Source organism: Amblyomma maculatum, chromosome 1 (genome assembly GCF_055883805.1).
Source record: "Amblyomma maculatum isolate TAMU_Amacu chromosome 1, ASM5588380v1, whole genome shotgun sequence".
Classification (NCBI taxonomy): Eukaryota; Metazoa; Arthropoda; class Arachnida; order Ixodida; family Ixodidae; genus Amblyomma; species Amblyomma maculatum.
The window spans coordinates 353682557-353701953 of NC_139344.1; the positions used below are offsets into that span (position 1 = coordinate 353682557).

At 43.2% G+C, this 19397-nt stretch overlaps 1 long non-coding RNA gene across 1 annotated transcript in view; it reads left to right on the top strand.

The window, feature by feature from the left end:
• The window catches only part of LOC146207818 (uncharacterized), a 41184-nt gene extending 32973 nt beyond the window's left edge, over nucleotides 1-8211 (top strand). The window contains exons 2-3 of the long non-coding RNA XR_014704284.1: nucleotides 4418-4631; nucleotides 7630-8211. This is a non-coding gene — a long non-coding RNA (uncharacterized LOC146207818). The remainder of the gene's footprint in view (nucleotides 1-4417; nucleotides 4632-7629) is intronic.
• The last annotated feature ends 11186 nt before the right edge of the window (nucleotides 8212-19397 follow it).

Below are 19397 nucleotides of genomic sequence, written 5' to 3' on the forward strand. Positions count from 1 at the left end.
AATTCTAGGCCTGCTACCATTTCCAAGACATGTAAAATCATATTATACGCGGACGATGCAAACTTGCTTTATTTTATAGCAGCCTACAATAACTAGAAGTTGCTACTGACGCCTCGTTCCACGAATTAAATCATTGGGTCTCTCTAACCAGCTAGTACTAATGCCAAGAAATAAGTTCATGCTTTTTCACTCAAAGAATAAGAAAATAGAGTACAACATAAATATTTATTACGTTAGCTTGCAAATCATAGGCAATGGCTACTTCCTTGGCGTCCCCTTTTAGTCTAGTTTGAGCTGGTCATGTCATATACAGAATTTACTGCGTGTAAAATAGGTAAATTCAATGGTCTGTTGTAGAGAGTACAATTTTTTTACCTTCACGGCTAAAATATTAAACATACTTTTCAATGGCTCACTCTCACCTGAGCCATCGGGGAACCAGTAACTGCACTGACGCACACAGAGTTTCTGAACTGCAAAGGAGTGCAGTTCGCCCACTTCCGACTCCACGGGAATGCATGACTACCACAGGATTCATGCATACACATAATATTCCAATATACAGCAATGTTTATAGGCTTAAATAGCTTGTACATATTCCAGAAAGTTAAAACCGAATACAACACAACAATTCTAGAGGTTGGTTCCATCGACCACCACATCAGTTAATAGCCTGCAAGACAACCAATAAGTAATTTAAGGACAATTGTATTACTTGTTGAAAGTAACAGTGATATAACGTCCTTACTTCTTGCAAACGGCAGTTGGCCATGTAAATTAATTGCGTCTCAAAAGTAATTTAACCGTATTGTCCTAAGTGCCCCTCGTAACTGTTTTACGTATTCCTTTCTCTGCAGCTTTAAATCTTGAGATGTGAGCCCACTGAAGATGACGGTTATTTGCTTTAACGCTTTTATCTATTATACATTAAAAGACTGCTAAAGCAGTGGATAAGGAGAGTTGCTTTTTTATGATGCTGTTTATTGTTTTAAGGTTTAAATGAAGTTAAAGAAGAAAAGCACAGGTTGCTAAGTAAATGAGAAAAGATTAGCCGATCGAATGAAGTGAAGGATCGGAGAGATGATGAGGCCCATGCGTCCAGGCAGTATATGAGGATTGGTTGTTTGGCAGTAGTCCCGCTGCTACCAGGTGCCACTTATTGTGGAATAATTGCGGCTTAGACGGCAAAACTATATCGTCCGGAAGGTAATCTTAACATTTGACAGCGCACATTAATATAGATTATTACAGAGGTTTTGGACTGCTGATGATTAGCACAAATTTGAAAGCATTATTTCCTTCGTCATGCTATCCTTCAAGTGGCGCTGAAGATAGAGTTAATTTATGACCATATTTATGAAATACAATGAAATTAGCGAGAGTATATCAGGTATGTAAACAATGTAAAGAAAGATGCGGTTCATGTGTCTTATGCTTATATTTCTTGCTTTTGATAGGCAGCCTAAAGATTCTATTCTTTCGGCGCAAAGTACATGTGCACCGACTTCAAGAGGTGACGTGTGAAATGAACAAATCAACTGTTATGTTTCTTTTCTATGTCTTCAATCATGTCGTTCAATTTGTGTCCTGAAAGTAATATTTTTGCTGAAGTATTCTGTTTTTCCTTTAGTCTATAAGTATTGCGAATCTACTTCCCGACCGGCTGAAATACCTTACCGGCTAGACAGCAATATAAGATCAGTTTAAGTTTGTTCAATCGGAAATTGAAAATGGCCGCTGCGATAAACGTAGGAACCCAAACCGCGACAAGCACACGTTGACTCATGACGTACTTCCTTAAAATATCGCAAAACTGCAAAAGGTTGCGGTACACGTTGGCCACATCGTAAAGCTGCCTTCGCAATTGGCTGTGTTACTGTTATGAAATAAGTGTTCTAAGCCGCATTTCTCAAGAAGCGAAGCATTCGTATAGGAATTCAAATATGGTTTTTAGCATTTGTTTTCGTCTTGAAATTGATATGCAAAAGAAACAAGACGGTGTTTTGTCACACGGCCTAAAATATCGTCATAATATGAAGAAACATTTGGAGCCGTTATATAATGTTCACAGTGACCTTTTTGCTGGTACTTGCCCGAACTTGAACTTCTTCCCTTCCCGCGGAGGAAAAACTAAGAAAAAAGAACGTCATAGCCAATTTGCAGGATGGGAGACTGAAGCAATGCACTAAATATTTTTCCCCATTTTCTTTCAACTGCAGTAGTTTTGTACCATTTTTCATCGATGAAACTGCTTTTCCCCAAGTAAGCTAGAAGTTAATCTGAAAGAGCTCATTTAAAAACAAACGTTTAACTATTAGTACTGACTGTACCGTGAAATGAGCGGTGGCTCATGAAATTTTCGGTCTTATAATTTGGTTCCAACTTATGCTTATGCTTACAGACGAAAGTAAAATATACGAAAGGAAAGTAAATGACTCAACTAAGTCATCGCCTCCATTTCAGTGAAAAATAGTACTCGTACAGGAATCTGAAATTTTAGTTTTATGATAAAAACCTTGCAGAACGTTGAGAAAACTGCCCAAATGCCACGAATAAATCGACAAAAAAGCGTTAAAGAATTTGGAGTCGACGATAAAGAAGTTCTTGTTTTTAACGCATCTTAATATTTCAGCGTGTTGGAGGAACAATACTTTGAGGAATAAAATGGTTGGTTGGTTGGTTTGTGGGGTTTAACGTCCCAAAGCAACTCAGGCTATGAGAGACGCCGTAGTGGAGGACTCCGGAAATTCCGACCACCTGGGGTTCTTTAACGTGCACTGACATCGCACACGGACGCCTTACTTTTCGCCTCCACCGAAAAGCGGCCGCCGAGGCCGGGATTCGATCCCGCGTCCTTGGGTGAGGAATAAAATATGCCCTAGCTTGCATAACCCAAATCGGAGTAACAAAACTACAGTGCCCTACCACATGGAGTAACCAGGGATAAATAGAGTCACTATATAACCTACATAACAAGTTAGCAACTATAGGGCCAAAGACGGTCGTACGTAGAACCCGCGCTCTATCAATAAAGCAAACAGCGTTTTTCTTTCCATGCTGGAACATAAAATACAGTAACAGCAGCTTCGCCAATAGAAAAGCTCGAAACTGTTGTCAAGGTTCCTCCCTCACTCCGACACCCTCCGAAAAATACACCAGGTGTGTTCTACATGTCGGAGGCTATCCGACTCTTCGTCTTCTTATTGACCTAGTCTCCTCCACGTTATGCAGCACGAAAAACCCAGATTCCTCTTGTTGGCTGCTCCCTCTTGGGTAACAGGAGTACTCATAGGTCGAGGTAGGCAGAGAGTTTCCCGCGTCTGTAGTAGAGGGAAAGCAAACGCAGCGGGGCATCAAACAAAGATGGTGCCTTTTTTTTTTTTTTTAGCTAATGCGCTCCTCCTGGGAATAGCGCGCAGTAAAACACGACAAAATATTAAGCACAGTTCACAAAACTCAACCATCCTAACCCTACTTAAACCTCTTAACCGACGCAAAAAACAAACAAACGCAAAACATACGCTAACGCACCGAACCCTACATCTCATTTCAAAGATACCCACATCCTCAGCAGCGGGTAGTGAAAATAGCCACAGAAGTGTAGCGTGCAGTTTTCAAAATATAACTTCGCGTTAAATGTTGACAAAACGTTTAGCATAGTTAACCGCGGAGTAGTGCACAACGGGACACTTTGAATGAGTCTATGCGATCCTTGTGTGATGTTGTCACCGGCGTTCTCCATCGGTCTCATTGGAAGGCTTCGTATGACCTTGCACTCTTTATCTCGAGTCACCGTCGCGTGTGGCGATACTTTTCGCGGATAATCTGAGCGAACCTGGGTTAACATGGATGTTAAGCCGAGCACCACCTGTTGAGACATAAGTAGCGTGCTTTGTGACTCCGATTTGTCTAAAACACCTGTCAATGGGGCAGGAATTTTGAGCGTTAGTAAAGAAAACTCACACATTAGCCACCAACGTCATCCTTTTGCGAGACCTGGAGGCCAGGTGTAGCAGAATACATTAGTCTAAGAAAATGGTTTAGGGGTAGACGCTGCTGCCCGAGCTTTTGCAGCTAAGGATCTTTGTGCCGCGAGGGGTTTCTTTACGGGGTTTGGCTTGACTTCCTTCCCACGCATAAAGAGCTTGTGTAAAAGCCTGCATTCCAGACGCAAAGCCAGCATTCAGCTGAAAATTAATCTGAGCTATTTGCGAGCATTTTAGCTGGGCTGCTGTAGGACAGTGTAAACTCCTGAGTTAACGCTATCTCATTTATTGAATTTTTTAGCAGGTCTTGAGAATGTTCGTCTGGCTAAACGTACGTGTTGGAGCATTCCGCGGTATATAGCGAGGGGTTAGGGTAGTCATGTGAGTGTAGTGATGATCAATCAATTAATCAATGTATTTTATTCTTCCAGAAAGCAAGCTGCATGCTCTCCTGGTCTAAAAGCTCCTCAAGAAGCTTCAGTGAGGCCCAGGAGACCACTGCATGGCAGTAGTACACACAAAGAAGGCATAGCATGGATCCCGGGAGAGGAATAGGCGAGGTACAGAGTGTGCACACTCGTTTCCCTCTACTCCTCGATGACCAAGTACCTATATTACCCCAATGAGCGTTAACCCTCCTCCAAGGTGAGTCCTCTGTCATCATTAGCAGGACTATACCCACTGCAGGGCGAAGGCCTCTCCCATATTCCTCCAAACAACTCGATCCTAGGCTAGCTACAACCAATTGTGGCTACAAACTCTATAACCTCATCCACCCACCTTCCTGACACCCCAAGTTATGTTTTACTTCCCTTGGAAACCAATTTGTTACCCTTAGCGATCATCTGCCATTCTGCCGTTCAATAACTCACTTCGTTGTCATCAACTTAAGCAGAACCCTTTTCGTTACCTTCCACGTTTCAACTCCATAGAGCAGTAGCGGTAAGATGCAACTTTTACTTTCTTTTTTTCTTCAGTGATACCGGTAAGCCGCTATTCATAATTTGCGAGTCCCGCGAATCCCTGGAGTCTGGACACTCCGGAATTATTGGCAATGTGTTGGCTAACCAGCACGCCTGTGAAACTCCTAACCGGGCACCATTCGTCCCGTGGCCCAGGTCCTTTGAGAGAGGGTCGAGACTATCCCTTCGCGCAGCACCCAAATAATACTACAATGTTGCCCAGCTAGATGGCAAGCTTTACCCCGACCTTCATTTTTTGCCTGCGGGAGGCTCACGTCCTTCTACAGATACAGCTAAGCAAAGTCATCACACCTGCACTACGGTATCTTTACAAGTTCCGCTGCGATCATTCATGCTCCAACTGCCCTTCCCTTTATTCCAGCCTTTCCCACTGCCTCTTTTTCCTGCCCGGCAGCATTGCAATCGGGTTTCTTTCCTACCCTCTCCCATGCTGTCGGCACATGGCTGGACTGGCTTGGTGCCGAGAATGAAAGAACGCCTGTTCGTCCAGCAGGCTAACTGTTGCGCTTTAATAGCCTTCTTCTTCTTCTTCTTAGTAGTGAGAAATGTGGCGGAACGAACACAATCACGTGAATACAAAACACAACAAAGGCGCACACTACCAACTGTAATATGGAACTAAACACGTACTTCCTCTTCACCACTCAGCTACATCCTCTTCTACATCCAAGTAAATCTTCATCGCACACATCTTCTTTGCCAAACAGTTAGTAGCACAATCATCACAGCACAGCACTAACATCGTCCAATCATGACAGTGTGGCACTGGGATGATTGTGCGACTAACTTGTGCGTTCGTTGCGCCACATTTCTCGTTACTATGCAGCACCAACTCGCCCCTCAAGCTGTTGCTGTTGTTGTTATTGTTGTTGTTGTTGTTGTTGTTCTTCTTCTTCTTCTTGTTCTTGTTCTTCTTCCTCTACTTCTTCTTCTTCCAGTAGTCCGTTTTTAAAGCTTTCAGTGTTACGAAAATATAAGTTGAAAGTCAGATCAAATTATAAGCTTAACAATATCGGCGCATGATGCATCTGCCTTGAACTGTACAATCAACATCAAAAACTTGATCTATTTACAATTCAGCAGGGTAATTGACAGGATGCGTACCACTGCTCACATTAATAAACGCCTTTCTTTAAGTTGTATCCTATTATATTTACATTGCGGCAAAACGACCTGTATCAGCACCGCTGCTGACGGCCTCGCTTTCAATATGCATTCATCTACTACGCGTCGCTGTCTCAAGCCGGTGCGATGACTCATAAGTGCTTTCTATGTACAACGCAAAATATATGTTCAACTTAAGGACACATATCAAGGCAATGAAAACCTTCTTTTCGCAAAAACATGTAACATAAAAAACTCAACTCAGCTATCAGAGAGCAACAGTGAAAAAGAAAGTAAAGTGGCAGAAATGTTCGTGAAGACTGACTTTAGGTTCCCTAATGACTTTGTACTGTAGCAAACACACTAAACCCACCAAAGAAACCACGACAAAGAAATGGGGGTAGCAAAATGCATATCCGTACAGGGTTTTCCAGTTCGAAGCAAAGTAAATCTAGGAGCATGTGCGACCAATTTTTGGTATCGGTACTAGAAGCTCGTATTGATTACGCTCGTTGGCAGCTTTAAATGGCAATAAATTCTTTTTGAAGTACAAGAATTTGTGGAATGAATAAAGATAACGCAATAGCTGAGCCAGACTTGCTTTTGTGGACGCAAACATTTTCTAATTGGTGACATTTCCGCGTCGCAGGCTTGTCATAGACCCTTCACGTCCGGCAGAGCACATTATCATATCGGAAAAATATCGGTACGCATATTTGTATAAAATTGGCGCATGAGTAGGTGGGCTCAAGTGGGGTGTGGGCGCACGTCCTCATTTTTACAAATGTATTTAGAATCAGGAGAGAGTTCAAACATATGGACATGAAACTAACTGTGGTCTTATTTTTTCTGGTAGCCCTAGGTTCAGCCTCGGAGTAAGTACGACGTCTTCCCGTTTATTTCACACAGTTTACGAAAACATACCCAGCAGGTGATAAATGCCGTCTAGTCAAAACAAAAACTTTTGTGAAACCTGCTGCAAATATTCTCCGAAATAAGCCTATCTACCCACTGCGAATGTGTTTCTGCCATTATTTATTAAAACAAGTTAACGTTTTCGCACAGCCATAAGCAGTGACGTCCCAATGATAGACGTAAGCCGCAGCAGGATCGAAGAGCCCAGAACATTCTACGACACTTACGATGGAAATGGTCCATATCACTGACGAATGACAGAAGGAGAGAGCACATTGAACGACAAATCATGCAGCTACGGCAGAAGGCGACAATTCTCAAGTGGTTACCATCGCCCTGCCCAAGCACCAAGCATTAGTTTTGTCTTAAACTTTTCAAGGAAAGCAGGAAATATCAACTTTCCACAACATACGCCTAAGTTCCCGCTTCCGTGATCATAAATTCTTACAAATGCTGGCTCTTCACATAGGTGTGCAGTATTTAGGATCAGCCGTCGTCCGTGCATAAGGCAACATATGTGGCGTAAGCGGTTGCACACGTAAGGCAAATTTTCGTGGTGAATAGGAAAATTTGATGATACAGAACGGAGAACCTGCAGCATACAGGCTTTTCTATTGCTTCACATTTCAATTTTCTTGCAGATTTCTACCTGTGTCTACCCTGGTTCTTCAATCGTTGCTATATTTAGAACTATTATGAAGTTATTACCTGAAAACGCATTTCTAGGTTTGATATTTGTTTCATAATTTCAACTACAGCAAACGTTCTCGAGTAACTATTTCTGTAATAAATTAGAGTCACGCAGACACAATGAAGAGATTTTTAACCTCATGTTCACCATATAACCGCCCTAGGTCGTGATGTGGCATTAAGGCTGTCACAGCAAACAAAACAACGCATTAAGAGGCCTTGCTATGTATGTGCCCTACCAATTAATTTCTAGCTATATGCTTACAGCATTTATGTTTTGTGCCAGAAAAACATTGCACCACTCGAAGAAAAGAGCGTTGTACAGGACGTTAGTGCAAACGGCCCATTTGTTAGCGTTTAAAAGAAAAGCAGCGCCATTTAAAAATCTGTCTATTTTGCTGATTAAAGACCAATATAAAAAGTGCATTTGTCTCGCTGTAAAAATTACTGAGCTGCAAGCGAAAAATTATCGTATGAAATTTTTTAGAAAAATTTGTCAAAAAAAAAAAGCATTGGTTTGTATTTTACAGAACTGAAACGATTTGAACGCAACATTTTGGCAGCAAATTCTGCCAAATCCATACAATACACGTTGCCCTCGCATGGTAAGCAAACAAATTCAAGTAAATGGCACGACGAAAAGTGCTTCGCTGAAGCAATTCAGTGGGCACAGCTCCGCTCGCTTTAGCCAACACCACGCAAAACTTCACACCTGAATAACGTTTCAATAAAGCGATTTGTTCGTGGAAAGGAAACGAAAAAACGCACAATTTGGCTTTTGGTGAAAGCGAGATGGAAGCTAACCTTCTCGTTTTGTCATGCATTTGTATTTCCTGCATACTGTCATTGGTGACGCGGACCTTTTGCCGTCTGCTTCCCTCACAAGCTAGATGGTCAGCGTATAGAACTGATTCCACACTGTTAGTTTTTGGTTTCGTACCAGTATTTTAACCATGTGAATAGATTTTGTCATGGGTTTCTAAAATTCAAGGTGAATTAAAACCGTTTTAAGTGTGGGTGGGTGAATAAATGAATGAATGAATGAAGAATGAATGAATTAATGAACAGAACATAACGGACGCATGTATGTATGTATGTATGTATGTATGTATGTATGTATGTATGTATGTATGTATGTATGTATGTATGTATGTATGTATGTATGTATGTATGTATGTATGTATGTATGTATGTATGTATGTATGTATGTATGTATGTATGTATGTATGTATGTATGTATGTATGTATGTATGTATGTATGTATGTATGTGTGTATGTATGTATGTATGTATGTATGTATGGTTTGGTTTGTTGGGTTGGGTTTAACGTCCCAAAGCAACTCAGGCTATGAGAGACACCGTAGTAGAGGACTCCGGAAATTTCGACCACCTGGGGCTCTTTAACGTGCGCTGATATCACACAGCACACGGGCGCCTTTGCTTTTCGCCTCCATCGAAAAGCAGCCGCCGAGGCCGGGATTCGACGTGGTAGCTGGCATGGCCAAGCACTGACTGGACGTAGGGCTTCTTGACATTACGTTTGGCAGGAGCTGCCAACTCGGGTCTCTACACTCACGCGGGAGGATACTGCCAGAATCAGCCTGCCAAAACCCTTGCATTCAAGTTATCCCTATGCCACACAGGCACGTTCACACGGCTCGGTTAAAACGGGTTTTATATGTTGGGTGGTAGCTTACGCTATCGCGTCATTGCGAAGGTTAGAGGGAAAACAGAGAGAAAGAGGGGCCCTAGTGGAGAACTTCGGACCACCGCGGGATAGAGGCTTTTGCCTCACCGCAGTTTACTGATCCAAAAGGCACCCCCTCCTCTCCCCTAGAATGTTTCTAGCCCATTTCAGCTATTTTCGTGAACACATGTTTTGTACCGTTATCGAAGGATGTTAGCTTTCCACTTCATATTGTTTATTTATTCAGAAGTTCATATAATATCTTATGCGATGGCGTCATAGGCGCAGTTCTGAGATATTGCTGCATTGTTGCATTGTCGGCGTTGTCGGCGTTGTGAGCCAAAAACTAATGGCTTCGCTCTGTCTGACCGTATCCGTCAAATTATGTACAACCTTGCTAACCCATGCACAACTATGCTTAACACAGCTTTCGCTCGTATCGCCAGGTTGAATTCGTGCTTAAACCCCACCTTTTTTCCACCTGAGGAGGGAAGGCGACATAGAAATTGAGCCCATCGGGACCCTAAGATACTGATTAAGACAAGCTACACCTGTGTAGCGCAGGCGCTTTCGTACTGCTTAGTTAAAGCAGTTTTTTGTCGGACGGTTGCCTTTTACTAAATAGCGAGATAGCATATGCACAAATTCGAATTTTAGCTGCCAAGTCAGTGGAACAGTGCACGCAAGCGAACCCACAACCTGAAATATCTAGGAGTAGTGTGCAGGTGGAACGAGAGGAAGAAGATGGTTTACACGGTATGAAGGAGCACTGAACAAGGGTAAAGGGGGTACGCCTCAGTTCGCAGGTCGAGCCAACGTTTCGACAAGTGGACTTGTCTTCATCTGGGCAAAGCGATCATCACTGGCAGGGGTTTAAATACACTTTTGCTTCCGAAGAAGAAAAGCTGGGGAGGGGAAAGTGGGTGAAAAGAAAGTAGGTGTGAAGGAGTGGGGAGGCGAGGATGGTTGAGAAGAAAATAGGTCATAGAGTGAACAAAAAAAACAAAAAATCTTCACTATGTATTTCTCAGCCTGGAACCAGGGATCCTGCGACAAGCAAAAGAAGTAAAAGCGGCAGTACCAGGAAAAACTACAATAGCGGGTAGATGATTAGTCGCCACTTAAGCGGGTTTGGTGCAGATACACCTTACAAAAGAACAGGCTTTGTAAAGGGCCCTGATAAGGAATATATCTAAGGGGGATAATTCTTAAAAGGTGGGGTTGGGGGGGGGGGGGGGGGGGGGCGCAAGTACAAAGTCATAGAATAATAACTGCACAATGAACCACACCTGACATGAAAAAAAAAATCTTCAGTATGTATTTCTCAGCCTGGAACCAGAGATCCTGTGCTCGGCAAAAGAAGTAAAAGCGGCAGTACCAGGAAAAACTACAATACCGGGTAGATGATTAGTCGCCACTTAAGCCGGTTTGATGCAGATACACCTTACAAAGGGACAGACTTTCGGAAAAGGGGGGAGGGGGGGGGGGAATGAGGAGAAGTACAAAGTCACAAAATAGTAACCGCACAGTGAACCACAACTGACATGAAAAAAAAAAAGATTCGAGGACAAACTTAAGCAACAAGTGATAAGGAGGAATATGTTTATTAACATATGCAGGTTATACTACTGCGGAAAGGAATAAAGTGTACATGCGTTGTGAATAAACTGTACAACTAACGCTATGTGGGATTGTTTTCCCGACTAGTTATGATGCAGAGAGAATATACCGGAGGGATTCTAACGTTCCCTTAGATATATTTATTCCTGCTGGTTCAATTGTTTATCAGGGCCCTTTGCAAAGCCTGTCCTTTTGTGAAGTGCATCTGCATCAAACCTGCTTAAGTGGTGAGTAGTGTGCGTCAAACTCGGGGGCATTGTCTTTTCTGCGTCTTAGGCAGCGCATATTCGTGATCTTCATTCCAAAAACAATTCATCTTCGAAGCGTGTTCCTCGTGTTCTGGGGACCAAACATGTGGCTCGCGCATTTTGCAGGAAAAAATAACATATACCTTACAACGTGCGACGTAGGTGAGTAAAACTGCAAACGTACGCTTAAGTTGCTTTATGTACAGACATGCGAAATCATTGCGCGTTCCGTACCTATAGTTTCGTTATCAGTTCTACGTTTCTTTGCTTATTACCGTTGCTTTGTTGCTGCTTCTAACGATCAAATTCGGACGAAGTCAAATTTTGAGGACGGGGGAATCAAATTTCAGGGATGGTGCTCTAAAATATAGAAGTTAGTCCCATTAAGACAGAATTTAGTCAATTTAGGTTAGGCGTCAAGTTTAGTCCCATTAAGACAAGGTTAAATTCAGAGTGTTCCAAGGTCCAAATCTTGGGATGGGTTCTTCCAAATTTGGAGATCACCATTGTTTTGGCCATGTTCTAATATTAGATTCGACACGACATCTGGTGATACTACATACAAAGGTTGATTGAAAGTTTGTTCGGACACTTTGATGACACAGTCTGCCTACAGGCTTTTCTGTCCACACCAACAATGAGCCATGAAGTGCTTAATAAAGAGATTCGCATTCCAATTTAATAGTGGCTGGTAGTTATCTAGTTGAATCAAAGCCGTGTGTCTTGTGAACTTGCTGATGATTACACTGCCTCGTTACTTGAGAGGAGACTGGTCGGCGAGGACTTTTCCGTACTGGGTTATATTACTTTACTTTTTTCTCAAGAATTACAAATATGACATTTACCTTCGTTTCAAATTGATTATTTCCTCCGATACGAGGGCAATGTATTGGCTCGCTTCAACACTTCAGCAAAAATATTTATCGTTCACTATGATCATTGTTCAGGAGTACGGCCTACCTGTGTAGCAGAAGACTATATTCAGCTGCAACGGTCAGCGATACGTGAGGCATATTTGCTGATGAATAACTGTACAATGTGGTACATTACCACTATAGCGCAAATATTAAATCAGATTGCGCCAAGTAAACGAGCATTTTACTTTGTCGAGTTATTGTTTGTTTTGTGAGATGATAATTGCGCGGAAAACGACAACCCATACTGTTATCCTTCGCACTTTCTGTAACAGAGTACCTATGTTTTTCTTCTCATCAGTGTCTACCTGGACAACGCAAAGGAGCTAAATGCACCCAAGGGTGTAGATGTGGTCTCGTGCCAGGCAAAGATCGCAACGGACGGCTTTTCTGCACCCAGAGTGTATTAAACAAGAAAGTCAAGATAACCTATGTCAAATAAACCACTGCTGTGTAACTAATTTTTCCTCACATTGACCAGTGCGCAACCAACTCGAGCACGAAATGTTCAAGAAGGAAGATTTCAGCAAACGACAGGCAAAAACGACATTTTTATTTTTATTCAACTAGAGCGCTGATATTTGCGCGCTGATATTTACTACGCGCCCGCGCTTTGTAATAGGCTATAGCTGTGGTAAAAGCACAGCAAAAACGATCTCACTAGACTAATGGCATGCGAAACGCTGTACGTGCACCCGTGACCTCTGTTTACTTTTTTATCGGCATTTGTTTGGTTCGCAATGCATGCCAGCACTCATATTTTTAGACTGTCAATCTTCGCATTCACTCTCACTCACTCACTCCCTCACACACACAAACACACGCACGCCATTCTCACGCGCACAAGCGCAAACACCCACCCACCCACATACATACATACATATACACACAAACACACGCACACACACACACACACACACACACATATATATATATATATATATATATATATATATATATATATATATATATATATATATATATATATATATATATATATGAAATATATATGAAGGAAAGAAGTCAACAGTCGGCGAGGCCAAGGAAAGCGTTGGGGATGGTACTTTTATGTTTTTTTTTGTTTAATGTTTGCTTAGATAATCACAGAAATTAGTAATGTAATCTGTTTAAGGGAAAGATAATGAAACACACAGTAGAAGAAACAACGTGCCGATGGTGGCATCCGAACCCACGACCTCCGAATATCGCGTCCGGTGCTCTTCCAACTGAGCTACATCGGCCGCTGTCCCCCCTGCTACTTGCTTGGGTATTTATGTTGTCTGTATACGAATCGTGAGAGTGTTCACCAGCGCCACCCTCAGCCATAGCGCCGGACGTAGAACGTCCTTTGTTACCGCCAGCGTCACGTAGAACGTGATCAAGAGCGAGGGCGAAAGCTGTGCTAGAACCCTCTTACGCTACCTATGGCTTCAAGACTGCCAGAACCGAGACCCCCGTAAGCTATAAGCAGATCAATTAAGGGGAAATCAGGGTGCTCGTTATAATACATGAAGGAAAGAAGTCAACAGTCGGCGAGGCCAAGGAAAGCGTTGGGGATGGTACTTTTATGTTGTTTTTTTTTTGTTTAATGTTTGCTTAGATAATCACAGAAATTAGTAATTTAATCTGTTTAGGGGAAAGATAATGAAACACAAAGTAGAAGAAAAAACAACGTGCCGATGGTGGGATCCGAACCCACGACCGGACGCGATATTCGGAGGTCGTGGGTTCGGATCCCACCATCGGCACGTTGTTTTTTCTTCTACTTTGTGTCTAATTATCTTTCCCCTTAACAGATTACATTACTAATTTCTGTGATTATCCATGTAAACATTAAAAAAAAAAAGACAAAGTACCATCCCCAACGCTTTCCTTGGTCTCGCCGACTGTTGGCTTCTTTCCTTCATGTATTATAACGAGCACCCTCATTTCCCCTATATATATATATATATATATATATATATATATATATATATATATATATATATATATATATATATATATAGATCGGAAGTTTAGAACGCAGACCCATGAGTGTCGCTCAGCAACGCGCAGTTGAGCTCCGACGATGCTATTGGTGCTCAGTCAGCCATTCTTTCCACTGAACGTCAGGTGGCCCAAAGTGAACATAGCCCGCAACACGCGAGCTAGCCGCTAACAAATAGGATTAACTTATTTATGATGGTTATTGCGTATTTTAGTATTAAGCATCAGCCAAACTCCCTTATTGTGATCGTTGGCTCCGTAAATTCAGCAGATGTCGGCCGGCTGCTTCGAACACCGACGCTTGATACCTCTGGCGCCATGGAGCTTGCAAACGGTTGCAGTTTCTAGCTAACCACTACAATATTTTGATCTGACTTGCCAGCGGATTTTTGTAGGTTCGCGCGTTTGGTTCCTGCCACAGTGTTACAGTGACGGTGTCACAGGCATCAGATGCACTGCTTCAGCCCTGCAACAGCCCGCAATGGCGGCGACGCTGCCGTCCGACAATTGATATTGTTACGGTGTGTATCCGAGATGTAGGAAGATGACAAGAATGTTTCGGGCGCTGGCCCGAACGACATCGACACTGAAGCTGACACTGCTGTTGCCGCTATGAATGGGGATGTGTCGAGTGGCATAGGAGAATCAACCTGGCGGCCATTACGAGGCTCCAGATTGTAGTCCCAGAATAGTTTTATCCGGCACACTCCACCAAGTGTTACGGGGCGTTCCCGAGCGGTAAGTCTCAGTTGAACGTCAGGAGCACCTCCGGAACACCAGAGCACACCAGCACAACAGCGTCAGCTTCAGTGTCATCCTCGTTCACGCCAGCGCCCAAAACATCCTTGTCGTCTTCCGACACCTCGGATACACACCGTAACCCGTAACAATATGCGCGAACAGTGCATCAACAGTTTTGTAGAAAAACCCAACTAGAAAAAAACAGATGGCAAGATATCGAGTCATATCGCTGGTAAGCCGAGAGAAACGAACTGTTTGGATGGTTTCAAAGTGCTCTAGTGACGCGTACTGAGAATTGGTAAGAATTGGTGATCTGCGCCATTGCACGCTATTGCACGTGTCTATAGAGGTGAAATATCTTCCGCGCGGAATTTCAACATGCCCTTCCTTAGAAAATTGCTTCGTTCAGCTCTTCTGCTGAGTTTTTGGTCATCGACGCTGCCTCAGCCATAATGAACTTGAAGTTCGCATTGGTAGCAGCGACCGTAACTGAAGTGGTGTCGGTTGAGATGTGATGCTGACCGCGGTTATCTTGGACGAAACGTGGCATTTCTGCGTAACGGTATTTTGGATACTTGTGTAAAGTGTCTTGCAATCCAAGACTCTCGTATAGAGACCGATGGAATAACATTATTTGAGCCCGCCAAGGAATCAGAGGGAGGTGAAGACTAGCCTTGTTCGCCGTCATCTTTCCCCCCTTTGGAAGGATGGAATCCCTTGTGATTCAGCGGTGTCCAGGGCCGGATGAATGACTTTGTTTTAAACTTGTTCGTTCTGGCTGATAATTAAAGGCTCCCAGGACTCCATATTCATGTCTGTTTAGCTGTAGCTAGGGCATGTCCACACCATGAGTATATCAGGTCTGAAGTTTCGTTACAATGTTTACACCGCAGGTCCTGGATCGCCGAATACCATTTGAGTTTAGTGCGAGTAGGTTCACAAAATCCTCCCCCTGCAACTGTCTCCACATGACCTCTTCTTTTCTGCTCAGAGCTTTGCCTGCTCGAGGCAGTGTCTATTGTTCTAATCTGTAATGATTAAAAATATCGTGACGTGCTTTCAGCTCCTTAATGTAAAAGAATTCTTCGCTCGACGAAACCGCACTGGTATCCCCGTGTTTGAGTCCTCGGGCCAATTCGGGCGCTCTCTCGTTTCCTCGCAGGACCTCGTGGGCCGTACTCCAGACGAGGTTAATTAGCTCCGATGATGGCGGACGGCAGCCACAACTTTAATTGCTTCGGCAGATACCTTGCCTGCGTTGTAGTTTCGGACACCCGATTGGGAATCGGTTAAAATCATCCTTCCATTCTGTTGAGTTAGGGCCAGTTCCGTGGCCACCTCCTCAGCCGTTGAGTCCCTCTGTCGGATGCTGCAGCACGAGACTCGGTCCCCGTACACCCAGGATGCTAGGGCTACGAAACCCGTTCTGAGTTCGTATTCTACCGCGTCTGTGTAAACCACGCCCTGCCTGCTGGCTAGTTTTTCAGTACTGCTTTCATTCTGTCCTTTCTTCTACCCTCATGGTGCACCGGGTGAATATTTCTTGGGAGTGGTGGTATTGTTATTTTGTTCCTTATGTCTGTTGGGATATCCTCTGTTATTCTGAGGCTTGCTTGGGCTTCGTTAAGCATTGCTGTCTTAGTATTTCAGCCTCTGTCGGCTTCGCAGGAATAGTTGCTGTTACACTACCTTCGGTAGCCTTAATAAGCTGTCTGGTGTGCTTGAAATGTCTATGTTGAGAATGTGCTTGATTAATGTATACGGAGGGAAGCCCACGGCAGTTCTGACACCTGTCCTGATTAGGATCTCAATCTTGTTCTTATTCGCTTTGGCTAGCCTTGGGTATAGTGCCACGCATGTGATCCTACTGATTACGAATGATTGAATTAGTCTTATGAGGATTGTCTCCTTCATTCGCGCGTGTCACGTTCCTATTATCTTGATTAGCCTACACATCTGGCCTGCACTCGGTCGGAGGCTTTGTACCGTCTGACTGTATCTGAAGACCTAGCCCTCTGGTCGTGTCTACGGAGGGTAATTTGTCCGCGTTGACCATTATCGTTATCTCATGTTTCTGGGGTTTTCTTTATCTATTTGTGGGTCGAAGAAGAGCGCTTACAATTTCTCGGCAGAGCATTGGAGTCCTACTTGGTTTAGATACTAGTCAATATCCTCGATTGCTGTTTAGAGGTTGCTTTCGACGTGTGTCGCAACCCAGATGGCGAAATCATCCGCGTATATTTTGTGGTTGAGTCCTCCTATGCCTACAAATTTATTCGGCAGGCCAATCATTCTAGTGATAAACAGTATTGGTGGTAGTACCGAGCTTCGGAAAGTACTTCTGCTGCCCAGCCTTATGCCTTTTTTTCCATTCTTCCTAAGTTAATAGTAACTGTCCTATTTGAAAGAAAGTCCTTAACGTATTTGTGTACCTTTCCGCCTCAACTTTGAGTTTCTAGGCATTGTGTATAAGGCCAACGTTGTCTAAAGCTCTGGCAACGTCTAGACCCCCTATAGCTCTCGTATCTGCTGTTTGATTGTCCAGCAAGTTTCATGTTAAACATGACGTCGCATGCGGAAAGATGTGTCATGAATCCGGCCATCATGGCGGGGTAAGGTTCCTGTCCTATCAATTTCGATTACGTGCCCCCTTAGTTTACCCACAGATGAAGTAATCGAAATGGGTCTCAGATTTTCGAGCTCCTTAAATGTTTTTGGAATAATGACTAGATTGGCCTCTTTTTTTTGCTGGTGGGATTTGGCTCTTGTCCCAATCTTCCTGAATGCACGCTGTTAGGTTACTTATTGATGCATCATCGAAATGTTTAGCATGCGATTGCTGATTCTATGTGGATTTGCCGCCGTTTCTGTTTAACTATGTTCAATTCCGCCCTAACCTCTCCGATGGTAATAGGCCCATCCAGAATGGCGTTCTCTGCGCCCTAGTACTCGGGGACGGTTGTGGGTGGTGTGCCTCGCAAGTACCTGCCTCTCGCATAATATATTACTTAGTCGCTTGTACCTTCGTATTTATATATGGGTTTCCGTAGTTGTTCGCGTGACTCACACTTTGTCTTTGCCGGATCTAAGATGTTTCTAAAACATTTCCCCCTGTTTGTTTTACTGCTTCGGTGGTTCATCTGCTTGGAGATGCTACCCTAGGTCTGTCTAATTACAGCACGCGTTATTCAATATCTCTGTTCTATTTGGTAGTTGCCTGCATATGTTGACGCGCTCCTCCTATTTTGAGCAGGACTATTATGCGCTTGTCCACCTCTTGAGTTTTGTCTGCTTCCAACTCTTCGATGACTTCTTTGATGCAAAAAGATGACGAACACTTTCACAGTTTGTAAACAGAGTTAACAAACTAGCATTGCTGATGAACCTGAGGTAGAGCACAGGTTTTTTCCTGATGACTGATGGAAAGCTTTGTGCGATACTTATTTATGCCTAGCTAGGCTGCCAGTGCGTGTCTTGATCAATAACATTGTGACGATATATATATATATATATATATATATATATATATATATATATATATATATATATATATATATATATATATATATATATATATATATATATATATATATATATATATACAGACTTGTCTAGGTTTCTCGTATCCCTGTGCAGCTACTTTGGGTTCTTTCAGCGCCCTATATTTAGAGCTATTTAGAGTTATTGGCCAGACTAAAGTGCAGCCGGCAGCAGCAAAATTGTGTTTGCATGAGAATGGTGACGTGGTTGCAATGACATAACACTAGACTGCAATGCTGCGGCAATTGATCAAGTACTCCGCCGCCATCTTAAACCTAGGACAGACGATGTGTAAACGTAAGTAGTAAGGACTAATGCTCTTAAACACAATACCATGAATTGTAGCCAGTTTCACTATATTTACAAGGGCGCGTATTCTGGCAATGCCTATCGAATGGTGCACCTGCCCACAATCTCTACTATTATTAGTGCCGCCGTGTCAGGTAGTATGCGGAGCACCTTTCTTCCCGCTACCAAATAGCAGGATTCTTAGCGCCGTTTTCAGATTGACATGGACCGCTTGACTGCAACCTGCACACTGGAAAGCGCGCGCCAACTCCTCGAGCTCTCCACTGAAGGTCGTTGTGACTGATGTCTACCGTCACGCTTCGGAACTTGAAAAAAAAAAAAAAAACTAAAGATAATGCTGTTTAAGCAAGAGAAAACTCCACATACATAAAGCCCTTACTATGTGGATATCTGGCAAACGGAACTTCATAAAGCGTGGTTTTACAGCTGAACCTATTTATGCCTAATTCGCTTAGTACTGGGGTTTTAATTAGAACCAGTCGTCGGCAGAGAGGCGTAGAGAGGATTAACGCATGATGAACGAATCTCCCTCGCAGTTGAGACCAATGCAGTGACGAAATGGAGCATCGTTACAGCGCCTAAGCGATGTAAGCTTCTGCGCATGCGTCTGGGTAAACACGATCGCATCGGCGGCATTGAGGAGCGAGCACATAGTGCATTCTGAACAAAAGACAG